Source organism: Marmota monax, unplaced genomic scaffold (assembly GCF_021218885.2).
Source record: "Marmota monax isolate L192 unplaced genomic scaffold, Marmota_monax_Labrador192_F-V1.1 WCK01_AAM20220418_F8-fsc00192, whole genome shotgun sequence".
Taxonomy (NCBI): Eukaryota; Metazoa; Chordata; class Mammalia; order Rodentia; family Sciuridae; genus Marmota; species Marmota monax.
The window spans coordinates 513,155-537,333 of record NW_026693786.1 but is presented as its reverse complement, the minus strand read 5'-3'; the positions used below and the strand labels follow the sequence as shown (position 1 = coordinate 537,333).

General features: G+C 39.6%; 1 protein-coding gene and 1 long non-coding RNA gene across 3 annotated transcripts in view; one reads left to right on the top strand and one right to left on the bottom strand.

Annotated features, from left to right (window-relative positions):
- Positions 1 to 24,179, bottom strand: part of Chic1 (cysteine rich hydrophobic domain 1) — a 95,548-nt gene that overhangs the window by 1,795 nt on the left and 69,574 nt on the right. The window contains exons 9-11 of the transcript XR_006855610.2: positions 3,074 to 3,132; positions 2,223 to 2,404; positions 1,661 to 1,764 (exon numbers count right to left, since the gene is read on the bottom strand). The gene's annotated coding sequence lies outside the window, so the exon portion shown is untranslated. The remainder of the gene's footprint in view (positions 1 to 1,660; positions 1,765 to 2,222; positions 2,405 to 3,073; positions 3,133 to 24,179) is intronic.
- On the top strand, positions 321 to 24,051 carry LOC124105081 (uncharacterized). Of its 2 annotated transcripts, XR_009228421.1 has the most exons (9): positions 321 to 385; positions 559 to 2,302; positions 9,703 to 10,852; positions 11,858 to 11,950; positions 12,693 to 12,788; positions 13,698 to 13,909; positions 14,173 to 14,493; positions 15,287 to 15,472; positions 16,578 to 24,051. It is a non-coding gene; the product is annotated as an uncharacterized LOC124105081 (long non-coding RNA). The 2 variants fall into 2 exon arrangements; XR_006855616.2 differs by lacking the exon at positions 559 to 2,302 and having other exon boundaries at positions 338 to 385.

Here is a 24,179-nt window from a genome sequence, read left to right as displayed (position 1 = left end):
TTACAAGATGTTTCTCATAACTTTTTGAACTCAAGAGTTTCGTGGTAGAGTTAGAAATCTGGTTGCAAGTTGGGGGCACATTAAAGCAGTATGTACCCATTTTACGGATGAGAAATGTTGAGGTTGTGATTTTTTGGACAGGAATTGAACCCTACTTGTGGTTTGAGTTCTTTGTAGTATGGTACTGTTTGGTTTGTTTTTATTTGTTTTTGATTTTTCATTTTCTTTGTTCATTTTAACTGATCATAGCTTCCGGAAGAAGTCAGACATTGAATATTTTAGGCCACTCCTCTAACACACCCTTCCCCCTCCACGTCACTGAATTCTTTTAGCTGTGTAATCCTGTGCTGCAGCCATGTTTGGTCTTCTCGGGAGTTTCCTACACGTATGTTTCTCTTTATTTGCGGGTTTAAGGACCATTTTAAGGTTCTAGACCACCCACTATGCGGGTACTTTGTGGGTATTTAAGAAAGAAAGATCGGAAATTGCATAAATTATTTTTTAGAAATTCCTTGCTTTGTTATGTTATTTTGTTGCCACCTTCTCCTTGTTTTTCAGATTCTCGACTTATTGTTAGGTCATTGCCGCGCAATTTCCGTTTTTTTTGTTACATCTTTTCTTTGGAATACTTTTGGTTGACTTTTTGGTTGACCTTTTTTGGACTGATTTGGTTTTCTACTCACCTTATGTTTAGCCCATCGGGGCCCCGGATACCTGGCATATTTTTTTTTCCCTTTGCCCAACCGGGCTGTGGATACCTGCCTTTTATTTTTATTTATTTACTTTTTAAAATGTGCCCTTGGGGACTGTGGATACCTACTCTTTATATGCGTATTTTTTATTTGCCCATCCGGGCTGCGGATACCTGCTGGGTCTGTCTCATCTGAAAGCCCGCCCATCCGGGGCTGCGGATTAGCCCATCGGGGCCTCGGATACCTGCTCTTATTTTTTTTTTCTTTTTGATTTGCCCATCGGGGCCTCGGATACCTGCTTTCTTTCTTTTTTTTTTTTCTTTTTGTATTTAATTTTGGTTGGCTCATCGGGGCCGCGGATACCTGCTTCCATTTTTGTTTTCATCTTCCATTGAGATGTTTTGGATCAAAATGTGCTGATGTTGTGGGTTATTGCAGTACCTGAATGATCCGGTTGTGTTGGTGTGTGAGCAGAACTTACCGCTTTAAGCGGGCATGCGGGCATGCTGGCTGTGGGCGCCATGTTGGCCTCCCTGCATGTGTGGGCAGAGGTCGAGTCAATTGTGCTAAATATATATGGAGGCAGAATGGATGCCCCACCCTACCCCCCTGCAGAGCAGTCATGTGCTTTGCACAAGGTATAAGGAGAGATTTTGGTGCTCAACCGTTCTGTAGGTGAAAGTGGAGGGCAAGGAAGCAGGGGCAGGGCTCAAAATGGCGGATTTGAAAATCGCTGCATTGTGTAGCTTGGCTTTGCCTTCTTGAACTGCACAAAATGGCGGATCCACTTTTTTCAAGTGGCGGGAAGGCCACGTGACATGGCAAGTCTTTGTTCTGAAGTAGCATGGTGGTGATTCATTTTGCTGTTGCAAAAGATGGCTAATAAAGCCTCTGCAAAAGTATAAAAATACTTCCGGTTTTGTTTTTGTCATGTGGATTTCAGGGTGGATTTTGCTGCAGGGGCTTACCTGGTTGCTAACAGGGAGTTTGTTACATTGTTGACATGGCAGGGTTTTGGTTGATACAATCTAAAGTGGTTTTTGCAGAGGTGGTCCTGCTTTGTTTCCTTATGCTGCCAGAGACAAAAGCCAGAGAGAAAAATGGTTTGGCAGTGCTGGATTGCTCCACGACCTAACCAATTGGAAATGCAAGTGGAATTTAATTGCACACAGCCAATTGAAGCATATGATTGAATTAGACTTGGGCAAAAGAATTGGAAAGGCTGTGCTGGTGGACCTTTCAAGGACACTTGTGTGTATCTCTCTACATAAGACCATGAGAGAGATACACTTATGCTCTTTGGCTCCATTTCAGCATTTGAAGTGTTGGAAAGAAATCAGGATGGGCAGGATGAATTCCTGTTTTATTGTGATGGCCAAAGGCTAATCTACTCCTTGGCCACTGAACTAACCTGCACTGTGGCCAGGTTTGTCTGGTGTGGACAAGGTCAAGGACCAAAATGGATCTTAGATGGTCATTGAGCAACAAGTGTTGGAAGAGAAACCCCTGCATTCCTCAACAGGAACCTACCTCATGGCTAATGCTGGGGTCAGATTTTGATTTCAGTGAGAAGTCTGTGTGGCTTGCTTGTGTTTGAATTTAAATAAGAAGTGAGTATTTAGAGGCTTCATTTGTAGATTCCATTTTACTTAGCTTTAATGAGTTTTCATTGTAGGTTCTTCAGAGTTTGCAGGTTCTCATATCATAATTTCCTAAAGAGACTCAAAGTCAGATTATTTGGCATTTAAAATATTTGCTGTTTTTTTTTAAACAATAGCTTAAAAACTACTTCCCTTAATTCTGTTGCATTGGACAGGAATAGTAAAAAAATTAAAAAGTTAAAGAAGAAGTGAGTATTTAGAGGCTTCATTTGTAGATTCCATTTTACTTAGCTTTAATGAGTTTTCATTGTAGGTTCTAGAGACTTTGCCAGTTCTCATATCATAATTTCCTAAAGAGATTCAAAGCCAGATTATTTGGCATTTAAAATATTTGCTGTTTTCTTTTTTTTTAAAAAAACAATAGCTTATAAACTAAGACTTCATTTGTAGATTTCATTTTAGTCAGATTATTTGGCATTTAAAATATTTGCTGTTTTTTTTTAAACAATAGCTTAAAAACTCCTTCCCTTAAATCTGTCGCATTGAACAGGAATAGTAAAAAACTTAAAAAGTTAAAACAAGTGAGTATTTAGAGGCTTCATTTGTAGATTTCATTTTACTCACATTATTTGGCATTTTAAAAATTTGGTTTTTTTTAAACAATAGCTTAAAAACTCCCTCCCTTAAATTTGTCGCATTGGACAGGAATAGTAAAAACCTTAAAAAGTTAAAAACAAGTGAGTATTTAGAGGCTTCATTTGTAGATTTCATTTTACTTACCTTTAATGAGTTTTCATTGTAGGTTCTTCAGAGTTTGCAGGTTCTCATATCATAATTTCCTAAAAAGATTCAAAGTCAGATTTTAATTTGCTGTTTTTCTAAAAAAAAGAATAGTAAAAAAGTTAAAAGGAGTATTTGCTCTTGTTCTCCGGGGCTCAGCAGTAGCACGCTCCCCGAGCACAGTATGCCTAGCACTATGCCTAGCACGTGGTTAGACTACTTGGCGATCTGCTGGGGCAGTTGGGACAGGCGGACAGGCGCTCTCGAAGCTCTGCTCGCCAGGCTCCAGGGCACTGCCCTGGGCCCTCAGTTTCCGGCCCTCTGTTTCCAATCCTCAGAAGCAGGTGATAAAAAGTTTAAAAAAAAAATAAACAAAAAAGAAGGTCTACACTAGGACAGGCCTTGATTCTTCCCATTCATGATGCTGCACTAATTAATAACTATCTGGCAGAAAATTAGAGCATTAATGCCCACATTTCCATCTTCTGTGGTTTTCTGCTGACCCAACTCGTCCCCACCCTGCTGCCAGCTATACCTAGTCCTACCCTATTGCCACTGCCATTTAACAGAACTCGCGAACTGGCGAGCCCGTGAGCTGGCGGGCAGACTGGTGTGAGGCCGCCACAACCCCAACCTATATACAGCCCCAGGCCCCGCCCCAGTTCCGGCCCTCAGGAAGTCCCAACCCCCAAATCTCCCAACTCCCTTCCGGCCAGACCCCCATATCTCCCTAGTCCCTTCCGGCCGGACCCCACACAGCCCCCGACCCCCCACAGCCCCTGTCCATGTCCCCGCCCCGCCCCGCCCCAGCCCCAGGCCCAGCCCCCTTCCCCCCAGGCCCAACCCCCAGCCCCCCCAACCCCCACCCCCCCAGGCCCAGCCCCTGCCCCTGCCCCTGCCCCTTCCCCAGGACCTCGATCTCCCAACCCCAGCCTTTCTGCTGTAAAGCAACCTCCATCTTCATGGATTGAGCTGGGCGCGCCATTATTCATTTTGTTAAGACTGAGACCCTCTACCCTAGCAGTATTCATTTTCAGTGCTGACTGCCCCTGTCACGAACTTGATGCACCCAGTCCCCTTTGTCCACTGGTCCCATAACAAAGAGTCCCTGACCCTATAAAGATGGGAAATGTTAATTAATTAATCAAGAGCTTCATATCAGAGAATGATTGCCCATAATTGAAGTTACTCCTCATCTTCTCAGTCCTGTATGTTAAGGAAGGAGAAAATATTGTTGAGATTGCCCCAGTAGTCACAGTCTCATTCTCAAACCACCTTTCCTTGGAATATTAATGGGTATGGTCATAATTGTTCTTGGTCTTACCTAAAAGAGCCACCTATACTCTTTTCATTGCTGGTTCGTTGAGCAGACTACCAAATACATTGCATTGATCGGTAAGATACATAAAACCATCATTGCCTCTGCTCCTATATGTTTGTTTAAGATGTCCCCTCTTGATGCCATTACTGCTGAGGAGTAACAGTCTATCTGGGGTGTAGCACAATGAAAGTGGATTCCCATCCCATTCAATTTTCTGGGATACTGCTAGAAAGGGCAGATTATTAAAAGCACAGCTCTTTCGCAGTTAACTAATTTACACAGCTGTAGTTTTCCAGAGCCTTGTCCATTGGAAAGGACCACTGTGTCCTCCTTGTACACTGTAACATGTGCTGTTCACCTCCAGTGCTCTTCTCTTCAATCCATGATGTCCATCACTACATTTGTGCACTAGCTCTGTCTACTCCCTTTATTTCAGCAGGGGATTCTTACTACTCAAGACCTCTGTACTAGGACAGTTTATGTGCAGGATCCTAATTGATTATAACAAAATCTTTGATATTAAGATCTCTGCACCATCTTTGCTTAAATCAAGAGGGTGCTGATTACCTAAAGCCCCTTCTGAAAGTATTATACAAAACTGCAGTTTTCTGTAAATTCGGGATCCCATCCTCTCAGGCTCCCTCTGAATTACTGCAGGGGCCACTTTGGACTGAAAAAGTGCCCAATTAAAATTGTGGTTCCCTAAACTAAAGATTCCATCTCCTCACACCCTATTAGCATTGGGGCAGAGAGTGGAACTAGTAAGTGAATGGGTTTTTCCCTCTTCCTGTGCACGGAACAAATTTCTGGAATTCAGCAGTGGAAGACCTACCTTGAGACCTTTGCATTAGAATAGATAATGTGAACCATGGTAACTGACCACAGTTATGTCTTTCTGATCAAAGTTAATTTTTTACCTTTGCCAGGACTATGAATTGGCAAAATTCCAATGCTAATGGCCCCACCCTTTAATTCCTCACTTCCTTTATATTTAAAGGAAGGAATGGAAGGACCCTTTTCTTGGGTCTGCTAATTTATTTCCAGTTGATCCTGGTCTGTTCCAGTAAGCTAAAGTCTGGACTTCTGGGATTTATTATATAGCAGGGGCTGTGAGGACCAGAAGTCTTTCTGTTAGAATATGAAAGAGCAAAACTGCACTAGGGCCCTATTCAATTATACCTCATTGGCATAACAGCAGGGAGTGTTTTTATACTACTTAAATGGGCATAATTAACAGTATTCTATGCCTCCAATGTTAGAGTAAGATTCCATTTCTTTGCTTCATGGCATCACTGTGGGGGGGCTTCTAAGTAGCCAAGATTTACTCTATTAAATATTCATACTTAATTTGGTTCCAGTAATATGCACCAGGTAAAAACCCCAATACTATTTACATTGCAGCTGGAGGTGTCTACTACATAAGACCCTTAAACTAGCACAGTTAATGTGTACAGTCTTCGTTGTTCTGTACACATTCCCAGATGTCCAAAACTGTGCCTTTTGGATCAGGGTGCTGACCAACATAAAGCCCATGTCCTGAGACTATAGATATATGTATATGGTCCTTCAAGTTACCTTTCTTTCTGTGACCCTTCACACCTTCTTTGGCTTACTACATAAGGTACTGTTCACTTGAGGACCATTTTCAAAAACTATTAATGTACATAATGAAAATTGCCTTAGGATCCTTCCCTTTTATACTTTCTTTTAAGTACAGCAGTGATGTTGGTCATTAAGGCTCCATTTTGTGGCCTGCTGGTATGCATAACTGGATTTGTCCAGGTTTCTATGGACTAGAGCAGGAAGCCACTCTGGAAGTTTCTGCCATTCCCTTTCAGCAGGGAGTGCCCACTGCAGAAGATCCCTATATTTGAACAGTCAAGGTGTACATATTTGTAATAACTGCATCTTTGACTTTAATGTACAAACAGTATGTGGCTCATCCCATATGAATAAGATCTTACTCTTAGACCCCTTTGCAGTACAGTGGGGGTGTTTATCTCTAATGCCCCTATTTGTGGGCTTTTATGTGGATGATTATGCTTGTCCATGTTCTTGTATACTAGATGAGGAAACCTTCCCCACTCTGCCCTTCTCCCTCCTCCTTTCCCTTCTAGTAGAAATGACTACTCCCTAAGATCTTTATATTTGCACCGTCAGGGTGCACAACTATACTAACCAGTCATGCACCTTTATGACATTAAGGTGCATAACTCCATGTGGTTCATCCCATTTGAATAAGATCCTACTCTCAGACCCCTTTTGCAGTAAATCAAGGGGTGCTGATCTCTAAGGCCCCTATATGGCCTTGGCCTGTTATATAGGGCCTTGGCCTGTTATATGAGTGATGATATTTTCTGGGTTTCTGTATCCCAGACAAGCCTTCTTCCCCCAATTTCTATCTTCCTTCCACTCGTGAAGATCACTCCATAAAATCCTTGTATTTGGACAGTCAAGGTGTACAACTGTAATAACCAAACCATGGACCTGAACCATGAATATTACTACACTTGGTTTATCCATTTCAATAAGATCATACTCTCAGACGCCTTTTGCAATACAGCAAGGGGTGCTGGTCTCTAAGGCCCCTATTCTTGGCCTGTTATATGGGTGATATTTCTCTGGGTTTCTGTGTCCCAGACAAATCTTCTCCCAACAGTTCCTACTCTGTTGGGCTGGGCGTGTAGCTCAGTGGCACAGTGCTTGCCTAGCACATGTGAGGCACTAGGTTCAATCCTCAGTGCCACACAATAAATAAAGGTATAAAGAATATTCTACTCTCAGACACTTTTTGTCATAGAGCAGGGGTGCTGATTTCCAAGGCCTTTATTCTTGGCCTGCTTTGTGGGTGTTTATACTTGTCTAGATTCCTGTGAATTACACAAGGGAACCAACTTTACCTTCCCTGCCTATCCCTCCTTTCCCTTCCATCTGCCTTTTCCTGCTAACAGGGAGTAGCCCCTCCATAATACCCTTAGATGTGGAGAATCAAGGTGCACAATTATACTAAGCAGTCCTGCACCTTTGACATTAATGTGCATAACTGCACTTGGCTCATCCTTTGAATAAGATCCTACTCTCAGACCCTCTTGCAGTACAGCAGTAGTACTGATCACTGAGACTTCTCCTCCTGGCCTCCTCATGTTACTGGATAGTCTTCCCCTCAGTCTCTTTGCTTATCAGGAAGGAGTGTCTATTACTTTAAAATCTTTGTGTAAAGTATGTAGTTTTGATTTATCACAACTACGTCCCTTGGGCATTAATATACATAATTGTGGCATGGTTCATCATATTTAACAAAGGTCCTACTCTTATACCATCAATTTGCATATACCAAAGTTTCTGACCTCTGGGGTCTCCTTTCTTGGCCTGTTAATACACAGAATTGCATTTTACTGGGTTCTTGGGCACTAGAGAAGGATACCTCAACCTCTGACTTCTCGGCCTTTTAATAAGTGATACCCACTGCTTAAGACCTCTACACCTGGACAGTTAATGGGCATACATGCAGTTGTCCACAACCCTATTACATCTAGGACCATTGTACTCCCTTTGCTCTTTTTAAGGGGATACTCCACTGCGCCTCCTAGTGGACCATTAATAGACGTAATTGAATTTTATTTTTTGTCTTTGTAGACCCATTTACCTATCCTTTGCAGTACAGAAGGGCCTGCTGATCAAGCAAGGTCCTTTTCCTTTGGACCTTTAATATGTATAATTGCATTTGCTACTGTTCTGTGCACTAGAAAGGGATCCCACATACTTCCTTGGCACTTTTAGCCAAAAGCAAGTATCCACTACTTGACTCTGTCTTAGAAAGTTCCCATGCACAAAGAAAATGCTCTATCTATGCAGTCTTATGTAGAACCCTTGTGCTCTCCTTGCTTTAGAGCAGAGAGATACTTTTATTCAGTCCCACTTCATCTGGACCTCAGCGTATGTTAATACTAGGATTTCATCTCCTCATATCCCCTTTGCATCAGGGAGACATTTACTATGAATGAGCTCTTCTCTTGCAAATATTAACGTACATAATTATGTCTGTTTGCGGACTTGTGTAGTAGAAAGGACCTTAAGTTCTTATTACTACCTTCTGATTGCTGCTGAGGCATACTGTTCATAACCAAGTCTTGCATAATTAAATGTGCAATGATAACAAAAACATCAACAACAACAACAATAATAATAATAGAGAAAGTACTGATTATTAGGTAAGACCACGGCACCATCATTATATACATTAGTGGTGCTGACCAACTAAGGTCCTTTGGACCTTCAATGTGAATATTTGCAATTATACACGGGTAGAATCCTATGTTCTTACACCCCCTTTGCATTACTGCAGGGGGCTGCTGACCACCCAAAATGTCTACTGAGACTGTTATGGGCACAATGGAAATTATTAATGTTTTTTTTTTTTTTTCCTTCCCTGAAACTTATCTGGGGACTGTTAAGAAGCACAATGGCAATCATCACTAGTTATATTTCCTCCCTGGCCTTGTTAAGCAAGCACCCTGACCCCAGTGACCCATAGCATAATAAAGTATAAACATCACAGTATGCCATGTACTTGTACATCAAACAGTGAATGGCCCATACTTCCACTCCTGTTACCTTAAAACATGAAATCCCAAGTAACCATGGACTTACTCTTCATACAAGCCCCGCCTCCTGTCTGCCCCTAGACCCATCTTATGGACTACTAATGCTCACAGTCCAGCCCTTAGATAAGATTGTGCTCCCTTTCTCCCCATTACCCTCCTCTGCCCAGTTCACTTCTTTACTGAGTAATGTTGACTGGGCAAGGCCCTCTCTCTTAACAATTCCAGATATCCTTGGCCTACCCACTTCAGTTGCAATTTCCTTGGTCCTGCCCATTAGACCCAGAGCCCTCCCACTTCCTTTGCATTGCTTCTGAGTAGTGCTAATTATCCAATGTCCCTTCTGTGTCCTTAAAGAACACAGGACTGATTGTCCCAATTTTCTCCCCATCAGTCCAAGATCTTGCTACCATTTGATACATTTGTGCAGCACTATTAAAATCAGGCCTGAACTAGGTGGATGAGCCTTCACCTCCCCCGGCCCCAGCATTTGTTAATTATCACAATTCCAATTATGGGCACATTCTGGGGATAAGAACCCCTCCTGCCCATCTTTGTTACTTCTTTACTGTGTAAAATATTCAAGAAAAATCAGGCTCAGGGAGCTGGATTGCCACTCTTGATATAGGGTTTTCATTATATAGTAATAATTGAAAATTGTCTCCCTAGGAAGGAAGATTAACATTGCTCTACATTCTTCCTTCCAGAGCAAATTTCCTGGTTAATAAATCTCCTTGCTGGGAGCAGTGGCACATGCCTGTAATCCCAGCGATGCAAGAGGCTGAGGCAGGAAGATTGAAAATTCCAGGCCAGCCTGGACAACTTAGTGAGACCCTATTTCAGAATTAAAAAAAAAAAAAATCAATAAAAAGGGCTGGGATATAGCTCAGTGGTAGAGTACCCCTGGGGTTCAATCCCCAGCATTGCAAAACAAAGCAAACAAACCAGAAAACAACAACAAAAAAACCCCAACAACACCCATATTCTCTTTTTTATGTGGCAGTTGTACAATGCTAATTGCCAAGATATGATCAGAAAGTTGCTGTTAATTTTCTTAAAAAAAAAAATTTAAAGACAGACATTTGGAATTGCAAGGTGGAATTGATTACCTGGCCCTTAATTATTTTGAAGCCAAGAATCCACTTATACGATGTACCCAAAGATCAGTGTCTCTCATTTTACTCAGAGTGATGAGTCTGTGGACAGACCACTTTGACTCTTTGCTATTTTAGTATTTAAAAAGGAGTACCAGAATACAACTCTTAAGACCAGTATCATTCTTACTACCATTTTAAAGCCAATCTTTGGGCTTTAGCACCATGCACTTTTACGAAAACTACCTAAGCCTTCTAATTCTTAAATTTCTTCATCTTGAGCACCAGCTCAGGATTGCCATAGAAGGATTAAATAAGAGGACATGTGCTGAGGAGCTTTTGAAAATTAAAGGCCACTTCATTAGATTATTATATAAAATGCACTGTTTAATTCTGCTAGTAATTTAAAGTAGTTTGAAAAAGCACCCTAGAGTGAGGACTTATCTTAGAAATGAGGGGCCCTGTTTCCCCATCTTACAAGAAAAATAAGCCAAGATCTAATCATTTTTCTGAGCATAAACTTCAACAGTGAGATGGCTGCCTAGTAAAAACAATATCCCAGCCTCTAGTATACAGAGTGGTGACTAAATATATTAATATGAAACTTTTGAAACTAGTCATCACAACAGCAGTTCCTCCTAGTCACTGATAAAGAATACTATTACTCTGAGAAGGATGTCAAAAGATCTGCCCATGTGAGTGCAGTTTGCACTACGACCTCTTTGGACAGCTGTAAGAAGAGATTCTGGCTGTTTACAATACTGTAAGTACTGCTTTGTATCTATTAAAATAATCATTTCCCTATTCTATTTTCTTTCTCTTAAATGCTACCCTATAGAAAAGTCAGGGTCTAATAAGCCTCTTTTCTACTTCTCAAGTCACCTTGTATGTATGTGTGTGTGTGTATATATATATATCTTTATACACAATGAAAATATATTCTTTCACATAAAATTTGATTTCTTTTTTTTTCTTTTTTGTGGTGTGTGAGCTCCATCCACCCATCCTAATAACACTGGCTGACTGGGGATAACGTACATACACACACACACATACAGATAAGTAAGTAAATAATAAAATAGTCTTGATTTTTTTTTTTTTTTTAAACATGGTCTCTGCCATTGTTTGTCAGACTCAAGCCATGCTTCAGAAAGAAATACCATGTACTAGAGCAGGAAGCCACTCTGGAAGTTTCTGCCATTCCCTTTCAGCAGGGAGTGCCCACTGCAGAAGATCCCTATATTTGAACAGTCAAGGTGTACATATTTGTAATAACTGCTTCTTTGACTTTAATGTACATAACAGTATGTGGCTCATCCCATATGAATAAGATCTTACTCTTAGACCCCTTTGCAGTATAGTGGGGGTGTTTATCTCTAATGCCCCTATTTGTGGCTTTTATGTGGATGATTATGCTTGTCCATGTTCTTGTGTACTAGATGAGGAAACCTTCCCCACCCTGCCCTTAAAGGAGCAAAATTTCCTGAAATCCTAAAGAATGTGTCTGATGGAACACTGACTTAAGAAAGTTCTTTAAAATGTAAACATGTTTTCATATTTCAACTTACCATTATTAAAAACATGTTTCATACAACTCATACAGAACTTGGGGATCCATGAGAATAGAGCCACAACCGCCCCCAAAAAAGAATATAGCCACAAACTCCAGAGTTCTTATCACCCCAATTTGAGAAACACTGGTCTAGGCTTATGAAATATTTTTAATTGGAAATAATCAAATTAACTATCAGTGGAATTTGTTTCAAAGGAATGAATTTGGAGCTGGTTCTGTACGTGACTCAAGAGGAAGAATAACTCCTTTTATATGGCCACATTGATGACTGCTAGAGAACATCGAAAGGTAAATCTTGGAGTTGTATTCCAATTCATTGCTTGAAATAATCTCTGCCCCTAAGAAAAATCTCTAGCAACTGTAAGAAGGGATGTTCTAAAAATGTAGCCATCCTCAATCTTGAGATAATCCTTGTTTTATTTTAATAGATATTCATTGTGCCAAGCACTGGAATGAATAACAAAACCAAAGAGAAGGCACAAATGAGCAAATCATTATGGAAGTTCTGTGGAGCATAGAAGATAACAGAGGAGTCTCAAAATTCTCATCAATGAATATTGAACCCTAGTGAAATGTTTAGTTCTGTACCAGTTCCAGAATGTAACCACTTTCTCTGGCCTCACATTCCCCCTTAGGGGGAAGGGAATGGTCCTGAACTGTCATTACTATAGTAACAAACAAAACAAGGGGGCTTTGATGCTCAAGCGGTACTACATTGGCAACCCAACAAAACAGCAAGGTATTTTAGACATGATAGTGCTAATAGTAACCTACTAGTTGTACTGCAGTGAGGGAGAAAGTCAGAATATGGGAGGAAACCAATATTTGTTTCCTTCCAGAAACCATAAGTACATAGTGCATAAATGAATTTCAGCTGGGATCCATTAATCCTACTCTCATTAGTGGGGAACTAGAAAGTACAGATAGGTATGTCTAATGCTTCATGTTATACTTCCTAGTCCCCCCACCCCTGCCTTTTTTACTTAAAACCAGTTTTGGTAGCCTACTGAGCCCTTTCTTTCTTCTCAAGGACATTCAGAGCATGTGAGATTTGAGGACTGCAAGCAGCTTAAAGAAGCTACACATTCAGCAGACCTTCCCTTTTGAGAGTCTGGACAAGCACCAGGTAACCTGGGCAGAGAGCTTGCAGGCCACCTGAAGAAAAAGTTAGGGGAATTTATCATTGGTAGATTTCTGCTTCGGGTTTAAGGGCTTTCACTTTCTGCAGCTCTTTGTATAAAAAACGGCACAGGAGCCACTTTTCATCAGCTCCTAGTTGGCCAATGAGGTAGATGCCTTCAGATTAAAAGGCTTTTAAATTATTATTAAAATTAAACTATTATTAAAAGGCTTTTGAATTATTCCCATCTTCCTTTGGGCCAACCAGTGTTAAATTCTCAGGAGTTGCCTATGAATAGGATCAATTTGATCTGTATCAGATCTGTTCCCCAGCAGGCCTATTTGATTCCCTTGTCACTGCCACACCCTCCTTTTAAGAAGCTGGGGGTTTCTTAAAAGAGGTGAACATTGCAAAGCTAGAAGATAGGCAGGCACTTTGATAGGTGTGGGTTACTCAATCTTAATAATAGTGCCTTATCTAAGTGGCTTCATCTCTTGGTTGAGAAAGCCTTGGCTTCTCCTTCCATTGGTTTCAACTTTTAAATTTCTTGACCTCCATTATATTTCCAATGAGAACACAAACAAGAGCATTTACCACTCACATTCCAGAGGATTGCTCATTAGTAGACACTAGAGAATAAAGCAGAGTCTGTGAATTTGATAATTATTCAGCTCTAGATTGCTCTTGGAAATGAGGGGAAGTATGCAGAATAGTGTTGGGATAAATAGAACAATTCTCATGCTGCTAGACTGATCAATCCAGGGAGATAAAGAGCTCTAAACAGCTGGAAGTGTTCATCCTTCAATCTGTACAAAGAAAAGGGTAGACATGGTTTAACTCAGTTGCTAGTTATCAATCAGGACAGACTTTCTCAGTCTACTTGATTTTAATAATTTCTTTTTTTTTCTTCTCTAGATGTTCCTCAGAAGAACAGGCTTGTTGCTTTGCAGTGTTAGTGACCTTTTCCCTTTGACGATCCCCAGGTGGAGATGGGGCATGAGGATCCTCCAGGGGAAAAGTTCACTGCCACTGGGCAACAACCCTGGGTCAGGAGATTTTACTAAGATTCTTTCCTGGGTCCAGATAGGAGGGTGAAGACTCAAAGACAACCACCGCACATCAAGATGGTAAGCTATCCCTCAAAGCATAATATTCTTAATTTTGATCTTGTTTTTCTCAAAAACAGTGAAGTTAGCTTTTCACAGAAGTTGTATTCATTTCCCTGCTGTGGTACAAACAGCTTCCTAACTAACCCGGGAGGCAACAGTGTGTCAGACTGGTGAAAGTAATGAGGTGAAGAAGTTACCATGCTGCATGAACCAGTTTAGGATAGAACTGCAGGATGTGGAAGAGGCCTACAATTAAATTTTCAAATTGGTCTTTCTTTTAGGAGAACATGGACAGCAACTACCACTGCAACAACACTGATCTCCTAAGCAAATCATTCTGTTCCATGTGGTCCTCAAAATCTCCTTTGAAGCTTTACAGGGGAACTGTGCCAGGCATTCACAGACTTCAAGATGCCTTGGGATATCCATGGGATGTAACATACAATTAGCGGTTTGAGAAGATAAAAGAGAACTGTATCTCTGTATGCTATGCATGCGGATTGGCAGAAGACTCATAAGTACAACTGGAAACCTGACCAAAAATGGTATAGGTTATCTCACATTGGGCAGCATCTACAGAACCAGGACCCTACACTCTCTAGGTCAGTAGATGGATAGGAAGGTTTAAGGGGAAGGGTTGGGAGATGAAGGTCACCATTCAGTACAGTAATCCTAATGGTAGAGGCGTTGTCCAGCATTATTCATAAAGAGTGGGTACCCTATAAATTCAATGAGATGTTTTCATGGAAGGAGCCCTTGAAATGTTATAATTGAGTAGAAAAACCCAAGGATTTAGAAATAGAGAAAGTTACTAGCAACTTCTTAGAAAGCCTAGGAAGATCTATCTATTACACTCAGAATCCTTAGGGCCAGTACCCTATACTCATCTTTTTTATTGGGAGAGTGTGAGTCCCAGAGTGACTCATCTTTATCTCAGAGATCAATGTCATGAGTTTTTGAAATATTGCTCTATTGCTTTGTATTGGTAGTCCTGAGCCAAGATACTTTAACACAACTAATTTGGCCCTTCAATTTTTAGACCCTATTCTCTTTTTATCTCTATCTTTTTGTGATCTTAGTTATGAATCACTGGGACACCTTCCTAGCTGATTCTCATTCTAAACAGGATTGTAGTCTTCAATTAAAGAGACAAGGCTATGACTAATGATAGTGTCTCCAATGACTCATAAGGTGATGGTGGACAAGACATTTTCCCATTTCCTCTTCTGTATTAGTTTTGTCCTAAAGGGCCTAAAAGCTTAAACTTCATGAGTTTCTAAACTCTGTGAATACATTTTTTATAGTTCACAAATATGAATCTTCCATAACTGTAGCACAGTTATGCTTCTTCTATGACATTTACATGGTCTCTTTCTCTCTCTCTTTTTTTTTAAGCTCTCGATTGATAATATCTGACAAACCATTATCCTTCCGAAAAGCAGTACAGAGAGCTGGATCATCATCAGGATTAAGAAATGAGAACACATCAAAGGGAGCCAAGTTTTCTACCTGAAGATCAACATGCCTGACACTAGCATTTCAGAATAGCAGAATTAAGTAAGCTGTTGGGGTTGCAATCCTGTAAGTATTGCCCCAGAATGAACGGCTGTTTGCAGGGAATTCATATTGGGCCGAATCTGAGATGGGAAGATGACCAGTGTCCTATATTACCAACTGAATTCACTGTTAACTACTTACCAGTTGGATCACAGAGAGAGATTTAGCCTCTACTTGCCTTATTGTATATCTTCAATGTTCAGGTGTTCTGCCATTCTTAATGGTTTAAATATTGAAAAGCCTAAAAGACAGGTAATGCTTTCTGATGAAAGCTTGGCCCTTTCTCATTTCCATTTGGGAGAGAATCTGAGTTAAGATTTAGTCTAAAGAGAAACTTGGGTAACATGCAGTGTCCCACGCCTATACGTCCAGTGGCCCTGGAGGCTGAGGCAGGAGAATCTTAAGTTGTAAGCCAGCCTCACCAACTAAAGGAGACCTTGTCTCAAAACAAAAAGGGGATGTAGCTCAGTGATTAAGCGTTCCTGGGTTCAATCCCTAATACCAAAGGAAAAGAAAAAAATAAAAGAAAAAGACAGATTTGGAAGCATCTATTGTCATTGTGAAGGATATGAGAAGCCTGTTTTCTAAATGGATGGGGAAAGGTGAAGCTATAAAATGAAAGGATTTTGCGCTATCCAAGGGCCCTTTATGAAAATATTCACTCATCTGTGACATCTTCTTTGGTTCTTAGGGAAATCTTAGCAAATAGTTAATTGTAGCAGAATGCTAAGAGGGACATTCTGTTTAAGTCCTTTCTGCTACTTTAAGAGTATGACCACTGGCAATTGAGAGTCTTTGATTAGATTTCTCTGTTTGCTAGGGTTAAAGAAATTATGAATGTGAAGTACTTAGAGTACAATGACGGGCCGATGGCAAATAAAAATTAATGCCAATAGTTTCACAGATTCCTTTTACACAATATAAGTGACCACTAGCACTCTGTGGACAGGCAGAGTTGGCATGTTTTGGTTCTATGTAAGAAATCCTTAAACTAACAGACTTATTATTATTGTTAGTAGTAATATAAGTAGCACTGGTACAAAGAATTGCTTTTCATAATTAACAGCACCTTTCCTTTTTTTTTTTAAATTTTGTGCCTCTTGTGTCCCTCGCTGTGTCTCGTCTCTAGTCCTTCTTAGTCTCCTCCTGTGATGGTCTGCCTTTGTTTATCTCTTTCGCTCCTAAGTGTGCATTTCTTTGCTTGTCTATTTCTTCCTTGCTCTTTCTTCTCTAACTCGAGTTGTGTCTGAATCAGCTCCATGTTTCTCTTGCTGATTTCTTCTGTGTGTGCCTTGTCTCACTTTCTTTTTTTGTTCCTAAGTGTGGTCTGTGCACTGTCTTAAATGGATCTCTCTAGTTTTTGTTTGCTTGCTATTGCTCTTCGCTCGCTATTGCTCTTCGCTCTCCTAGATCTCTCTCTCTCTCTCTCTTTCTTTTTCTTCCTTTTTTCCTCTTTGAGGTCATATGCTTTGTGCTTTTTTGCCCTTTTCTTATTGTGCCTACCTTGCTTTTTGTCTTGGTGCACTATGTATTTGTCTTTTTGTCTTGGTGCACTTGGTATTTGTTACCTTCTCTCCTTTTTGTAAGTTGGACAATTCACCTTTTTCTGATTCTGGTGTCCATTCTGCTCCTTATCTCACATTTCTCTTTGTTATATTTCCTCTCTGCCTCTCTAGTGCTATTTTCTCCCTTTTCGCTCCTGTGTATACCTCAGTGTCTCTTTGTTTGTGATTTTCTATTTCAGCATTACTCTGTTTGCTTGTGTGTCCTCTCTACTTTTTCCTTTTCTACTCATCTTTTTCATCTTTTGAGTATTTCAGCCTCTTTGTGAGTCTATGTTTCCCTCTCTCTGACTTCATGTAATCCTCTCTTGGCTATTTCTTTGTGTATACGGGCTATGTGCATATGTGTGCATGCTTCCTATGTGTGGCAGAGGGGCTTCCTAACCCTTTCCCAATAGGTTCAGAATGTCAGCTATCAAAATCAGCATTGCAGAGCTGTTCCTTGTGCCAAGCTGCCCTGTGAGATGATCCAATACCAAAATATGGTCCTGGAATCCAGACTGAAGTTAAAACCCAAAACCTAAGATGGACAAAAGGTAGAAGCCCCAAAGTGGAAGACAGGTGGTTTGAAACTTGAGACTCAGGACTAAGATGAAAAGCCCATGTCTCAAGATAGATGGAAGTCTCAAGTCTGACATAAGACCAAGGTCTTAGGTTTGAGGATTTAAGACCCACGGGTGGAAGACCCCACACCCAAATAAGAGCAAGGATTCAAGCCTCCTTACATGGACGGAAGGCCTAAGAGAAACAGATCCCTCAAGAATAAAACCTGGAAACTGGAGGTTCCAGGTTTCTGATCTGGAACTCAGGAAGGACAGAAACCTCAACACTGGGGAAATACCAAGATGAGGACCCTAAACCACAAATCTTTTTCTATTGCTATTCTGCCCACTATTGGGACATTTTCAATAATCCCCCTTCCAGATATCTTATTTGCATGAAAGCCTGATTCTTTTGAGATGTACTTTTTGATGTTGCCATTTACCTTAAAGGAACATATCTTTAGAGTGACAATATTATGCATAGGCCAATCTTGAGCCCATTTTGAAGCCATTCATTAAGATTTAAACCTCCATTTCTCTTCACATCTACTTCCAGTCAATATGTAGTCTGCCTTTTGTTACATCATTCAGTAGAAAGCTTCCATATGGACACTATATTTCAGTTCTCCTTAACTCAGAAGCCTTAGTTTGATGAGAAAAGGGAGAGAAACTGCAAGGCTATTTAGAGAGGACACCCAGATGTGACAGCCTTCTGAGAACTACCAGCCAGCATCACCTTCCTGCTTTGACCTTGGGTGAGCAGGATTCCTGGGGTTTGGAATTTCTAGTAATATCTTCGAAAGGGGTGATTAGGCCTGAGACAGAGTGAGATCTGAACTCCCTACTCATAGTAGTGGCCAAAGAATTTGGTGGACTCTGTCAAACCTACTCCTGGGTTTGACCTATACCTCTAGTCTTAAAGATGAGAGAATTTGGAACTATTTAATCTTCTCCTTGACCCCTCTCCCTTTTATGAGGTGAACTGATTTAAATGATTGATAATACGTACGAATGCACTGTAATTCACAAGACAAAAAAGGCTGTACGCATTCATAATGGACTGGCAATCATGCACAGCTGATATTTCAAAGTACAATGTTAAGTGGTAAAGCATTGTGTAAATCGGGTCATTATGATTTTTCTGTAAGGGGTCTAATTGTGAATATTTTAGATTTCATGGGCCTCTTCTATATTCCTTAAAATGTAAGAACCATTCTTAGCTTGCAGGTCAAGTGGATTTGGCCTGCTAGCCCATAGTTTACCAATTTCTGATGCAAATGCCTGAGAACATGTCTGAATAATATTAATTTCCTTCTCTATGCCTATCCCTGTGCTACTAAGTATGCAGGGGCTTATTCATGATCACATCCAGGTGACATGAAGAAAAAAATAAGAATGTGCCTTGTAAACTATTAAGCACATGAGAACTTTAAGTTTCCGTGTTGATGAATTAATGTTCATTACTTATTATATGCATTCTACATGAGATGCACCGTAGATACAAAGATTAAAAGAAACCAGGAACGGTGGCTTATACCTGTAATCCCAGCTCTTTAGGACGCTGAGACAGGTGGATCATAAGTTCCAGGCCAGCCTCAGCAACTTAGTGAGACCCTGTCTCAAAATAAAAAGACAAGCTGGGGATGAATAAACAAGTGCTTTGTCAAAAGAATACAATACTACGTAGACATAATAAGTTTTCAATAAACGAATAATTTGAATATCAGGTCAATGTGTTTCCACTGCTTTGATGATTCTGAATAAAAATATAGTACTTCAGAGAACAGAAAAAACACGGAAACTCCTCTTAATCTACAAAATATACTCCAAATACAAGTGATTAATAAATTGTCATCACCAACCAGGTGATGATCCCAGTGGCTCAGAAGGCTGAGGCAGGAAGATTACAAGTTCAAAGCCAGCCTTAGCAACTGAGACCCTGTCCCTAAATAAATAAATAGACAGACGGACAAATAAATAAATAAAAACGGCTGGGGATGTGGCTCAGTGGTTAAGTGACCCTGGATTCAATCCCCAGTACCAAGAAATTGTCCTTACCTAAAATGTACCAAGAACTCTAGTTGTGTTCCAAAACACACTTAATATGATTTGGAGGTGTAATAAAAAAACTATAAATGAACGGATAACTCTTTGTATCAAAGATACCAAAGTAGGACAAAATATATTTTCGCTGAACTAAAATTTTCATAAAGGAAGTGCATATTAAAGTCCTCTGTAAACTGAAGCACTATGCAAATATTAATAGGCTACCTGTTTATGAATATGAACTGCCTCTTCCATACTAGCTATTGTTTTCGGTCCATGGTATCCATGATTAATTCTCACATGTAATAAGGGGAACATTAATGCTCTATGCTATTCAAGTATGAGAAATGAGATGATACTTAATTTACTATTGAGGTCATCTTAAACTAATGCCAGTCTATTTTCCCAGGTTAGAGGAAAGGCTAATGAATATGAGTGCATTCTTTAAACTATAAAGCACTCTGAAAAGAAGACAATAGATGGTTTCTATATGAATGAAACAACTTATTTATAAAATAAGCATTGTCTTTACAAAATTCTCATTGTGTACGCTTGACCCACATTGAGAAGGGTGGTATAATTATAAAACCCAGGCCAGGTGGCATGTTCCTTTAGTACCAGCATTCAGGAGCCTAAAACAGGTGGATCACTTAAACCCAGGCACTCAAGGCCAGCCTGAGCAACACAGTGAGACCCTGGCTTAAAAATATACAACCAAGGGTTTAAATAATGAAATAGTGAATAAACATCAATTGTCTACTATCTTATCCACTGTTATGGGCACCGAAGAAAGATTTACCATATTTCATTGTGCCCAGAGCTGAGAATAAGGAAATATGTTGGCATTTTGTGAACTCTAAAGCACCATATAAGTATAGCTATTGATTTTCCAATTTGGTGCTCCATGCCAAGTTTATAATTCAGTTATTATACTATGCTAATACATTTTCAAAATCCAAGGACTGTTAGTTATTTAACACTTAACATCATATGTAAGGCATTCAATGCCTGATGAATGCAAGAATGGATGGTAATCATCTGTTAGGTTCCAGTGTTCTTGCTTGGCACTGAGATGCAAAGATATACCATCTTTATTCTGTCCTTGGTAGCAGAAGAAATTATGTATAGTCTGAATTTATAATTTTTAAACTGCCAAACATGCATAAGCAATATCTTTTGAATTAATAATGATTATATTGCTTATTTGTTTTATGCCCAGAGATAGCAAGTGGGGTACAAAAATTCATTATCTTTATTAATGAACCTGTACAGAGATCTGTGTATATATTTATAAAGCCTACAGCTCTCTACAGAGAGGAGTTAAATGTTGGCTTAATCAGTAATCAGTGATTACTTTCTGTGAGGTTCAGAACCGTATCCCTTAGAATAGCAAAATCATTTTATCATTATGGAGTACTCACAGGAGAAAATGAAATAACAAATGTGATATTCAGATCAAAGGGTCATGTAACCACTCACTACTAAGCTTATACAATGATGAAAATGGAGAAAATAGATTTGTATAAGGCAGTATGCTAAATGCTGAGCTAAGTAGAGGGGTAAAATCCCATCTACACTTACCACCTGGTTCAGTGGAAAAGGTGGGAAAACATTTCCTGAAAAGCAAGGTATGTGATTTTTCCACCCAGTTTCTTAAATATTGATTGAATGCTGATGATGGACATGAATTAGAACCACCCTGGCCTGGCTCAGAGAAAGTAAAGGAGTGAAAGAAAATAGCTTACCTGTCTAATTAATCTGACAAGTAAAGCATCTTTTATGTGGAATGTGCCACTCTAGGTCCAAAAGATAAGTGAAGTGAAATGGACCTAGTCTAAAGGACATTAGGTCACTGATCACAGCACCAGACAGACAACACCTCTTTGATTTGATTATTAAATAAATAATATTTCAGTGCCTGATCACTGCAAGGCATTGTGTTCAATGAATTAGTAAGGAGGTCTGGCTCAGAAAACCCATTAACTTGCCTTGGAGATTTGAGAAAACACAGAAAAAAAGGGCAAGATTCCTTCAATGTAACATGAAATAAAATAAAGACATTTTTCCTACTTCTGGGAAAGAGCCAAAGACACTGGCTTGTCGACCTCCTTTAAAGCCTGAAGACTGATAAAAGGGCTCACAGTTTGAACTTAATGAATTAATTAAACAAACATAGAATGTTTTCTATAATTAAGTGATTCAAAGGAGAATAAAAATGAAAACAATGGTTTTTAGAAATATTTACTCATTGCTTGGCTTAGAAACAGGAAGACACGTGAGCAATAAAAAAGGATTTTCACATTTACCATATTTAGCAAAAATGTATTAAAACTGAATAAAGTATTGTTTTTAAGTGCTCAGTAGAACGAGGACATTTTTAAACACCTAAACTAAAATGCACTCTTTATCTCAACAGCATGTAGTGGAAACACAAGAACACATTTAATAAGAGACTACGGTTCTTTTTTACTTGAAAAAAACTTATCAAACAGTTGTGATATGAAAGACACTGAGAAGGAACAACTAAGTAGATTAACTTCTCATTGGCATGCTTGGTACAGTGGGAATAACACTTTATTATTATGGGCTTTCTGTTTTTTCATTCAGACATATCACTGAAGATGATGCTAAAATACTAAATGAAATAGATGTGTTCCAAAACACACTTAATGTGATTTGGAGGTACAATAAAAAAACCCATAAAGGAACTGATAACTCTTTGTATCAAACAGAAGTATCTATTTTGTCAAGCCATTATGTTAAAACTCAGAAAACAAAAAAGAGCTTGACTGAAAGACTGTGAATTCTTTTTGAGAATGGACAATCAATATTGATTCATTTTCCTCATTTGTTTATCCATTCTACAGGTATATATGGGCACCTATTGGATGTAAGGTCCTTAGGTTGGCCCAGACATTAAACAAGATGCTTGCCTTTCCAGAGGATTTCTTAAACTTTGCTTCTGGCATGTTTTCTGGCTAAGGGCATGGCTAAGTCCCCAAATAAATAACATTGTGTAGTTTTATTCCTCCCCAACACCTCTTCTACCATTCTGGCCACTATGATGAGCAGGTAGCTGGGTTCTGTTAATGAGCTTATTCCTTAAGTTGCTGGTATCCTCCAATATAGAAGCTACTTCATTTTCCATGCCCATGCCTCATGTAAAATGATTATGACCACTACTGAGGAGAGATGAGAGCCAACTAATTCCCAAACCCCAGTCTCCCAAACCCGTCTCATTGTTATCTACACCTTGGGGAACCACCCATACTTATGTCACAACTGCTTTTGAATGAATTTGTCTGTTTTCAAATCTTTACCCCTAACATGCTCATGCATGTACATCCCCTAATAGATTTCTTTCAGAAAGAGTCCTCAGTTAGCACATGAGTAAAATGTAGATGGAGACATGATTTTTCCTGGAGCAGTTCTCCATACTCAGGAAGGGCTTGTTATGGCAGAATATTGTCAGTAGATGAGAAGAGCTTAAATTTTTACTAGGCTTGCTTAAGTTTTAAGAACAATAAAAATTGGGAAAAAAAATGGAGGAAAAAGACCAAAAATAAAAACAACAAATAATCCTCTAAATGCATGCCTGGCTAGGTTTTGGCCTTTTCCATTTTTAAATCACTCACAGAGGGTGGGACAGGAGGAAGAGTGAAGGAAAAGGTCAAACCTGTGTCTAAGGGCAGCCTCCATTTGTTCTGAATTGGCTTGGGAGCATTACTAGCTCCTGGCCTCAATGAATTAATGTGACCCCTGATGGTTTCCTTAACCAAAATTTGCTGTGAAGGAGGTGGACTTTATTGTTCATACTTTCAAAACATCTAAGCAGTGTTTACATGGCAAGTCAGCACTGATACCCATAAAGGGAAAAGGAAATAGATAAATGGTGGAGGGAGCAATATTAAAAGGAATTTGGGAGTGACATTTTCTAGCTTTGACTATGTACATTTTTAGTTAGATACAGCTGAAATAGTAATAATGCTCACTTTTAAAGTGTGGCATCAGCCTGACTCAGCAACACTTTTCTCTTTAGGTGGGGGGTGGGGGACAGCTACAGGAATGTGGAAAGAGAAAAGCCTTCCTTCCACAGTTCCTGCATTCCTGAGCACAACTCATTAAATAAGAAAAAGCAAAAAAAAAACCTTTCCCCTCACCTGCTTTTATAATGTTAATGAAGCTGCCCAACAAACCCTTTTTAAAGGAAATGGCTTCATCTACATTCTTTAAAGTGAAACCAAGACACCTGGGCTGGCCAACAGGTGTGTAAGACCACTTCTGTCAGATCTTTTGTTTAGAAGCTTGAAAAATGTTGCTCAGACAGGATGAGCACCCAAAAGCAATCCTAAGTAACCCTTATTATACAAACTTATAAGAACTGGAAAACTGTTTCAACTGTTTGAACTGTCTGTTCACTGTTAAATAAAATGTTCTGGTTTTGAAACTTTTATTAACTTGTGACAATGTCTAATTCACTGTCCCTTACTCACCACACTGATTACCTAAACTCTTCTAATTTTTAAAATACTCTGATCATCCTACAGGGTTATGATTTGAGGTCTCATTTCTTACATGTTC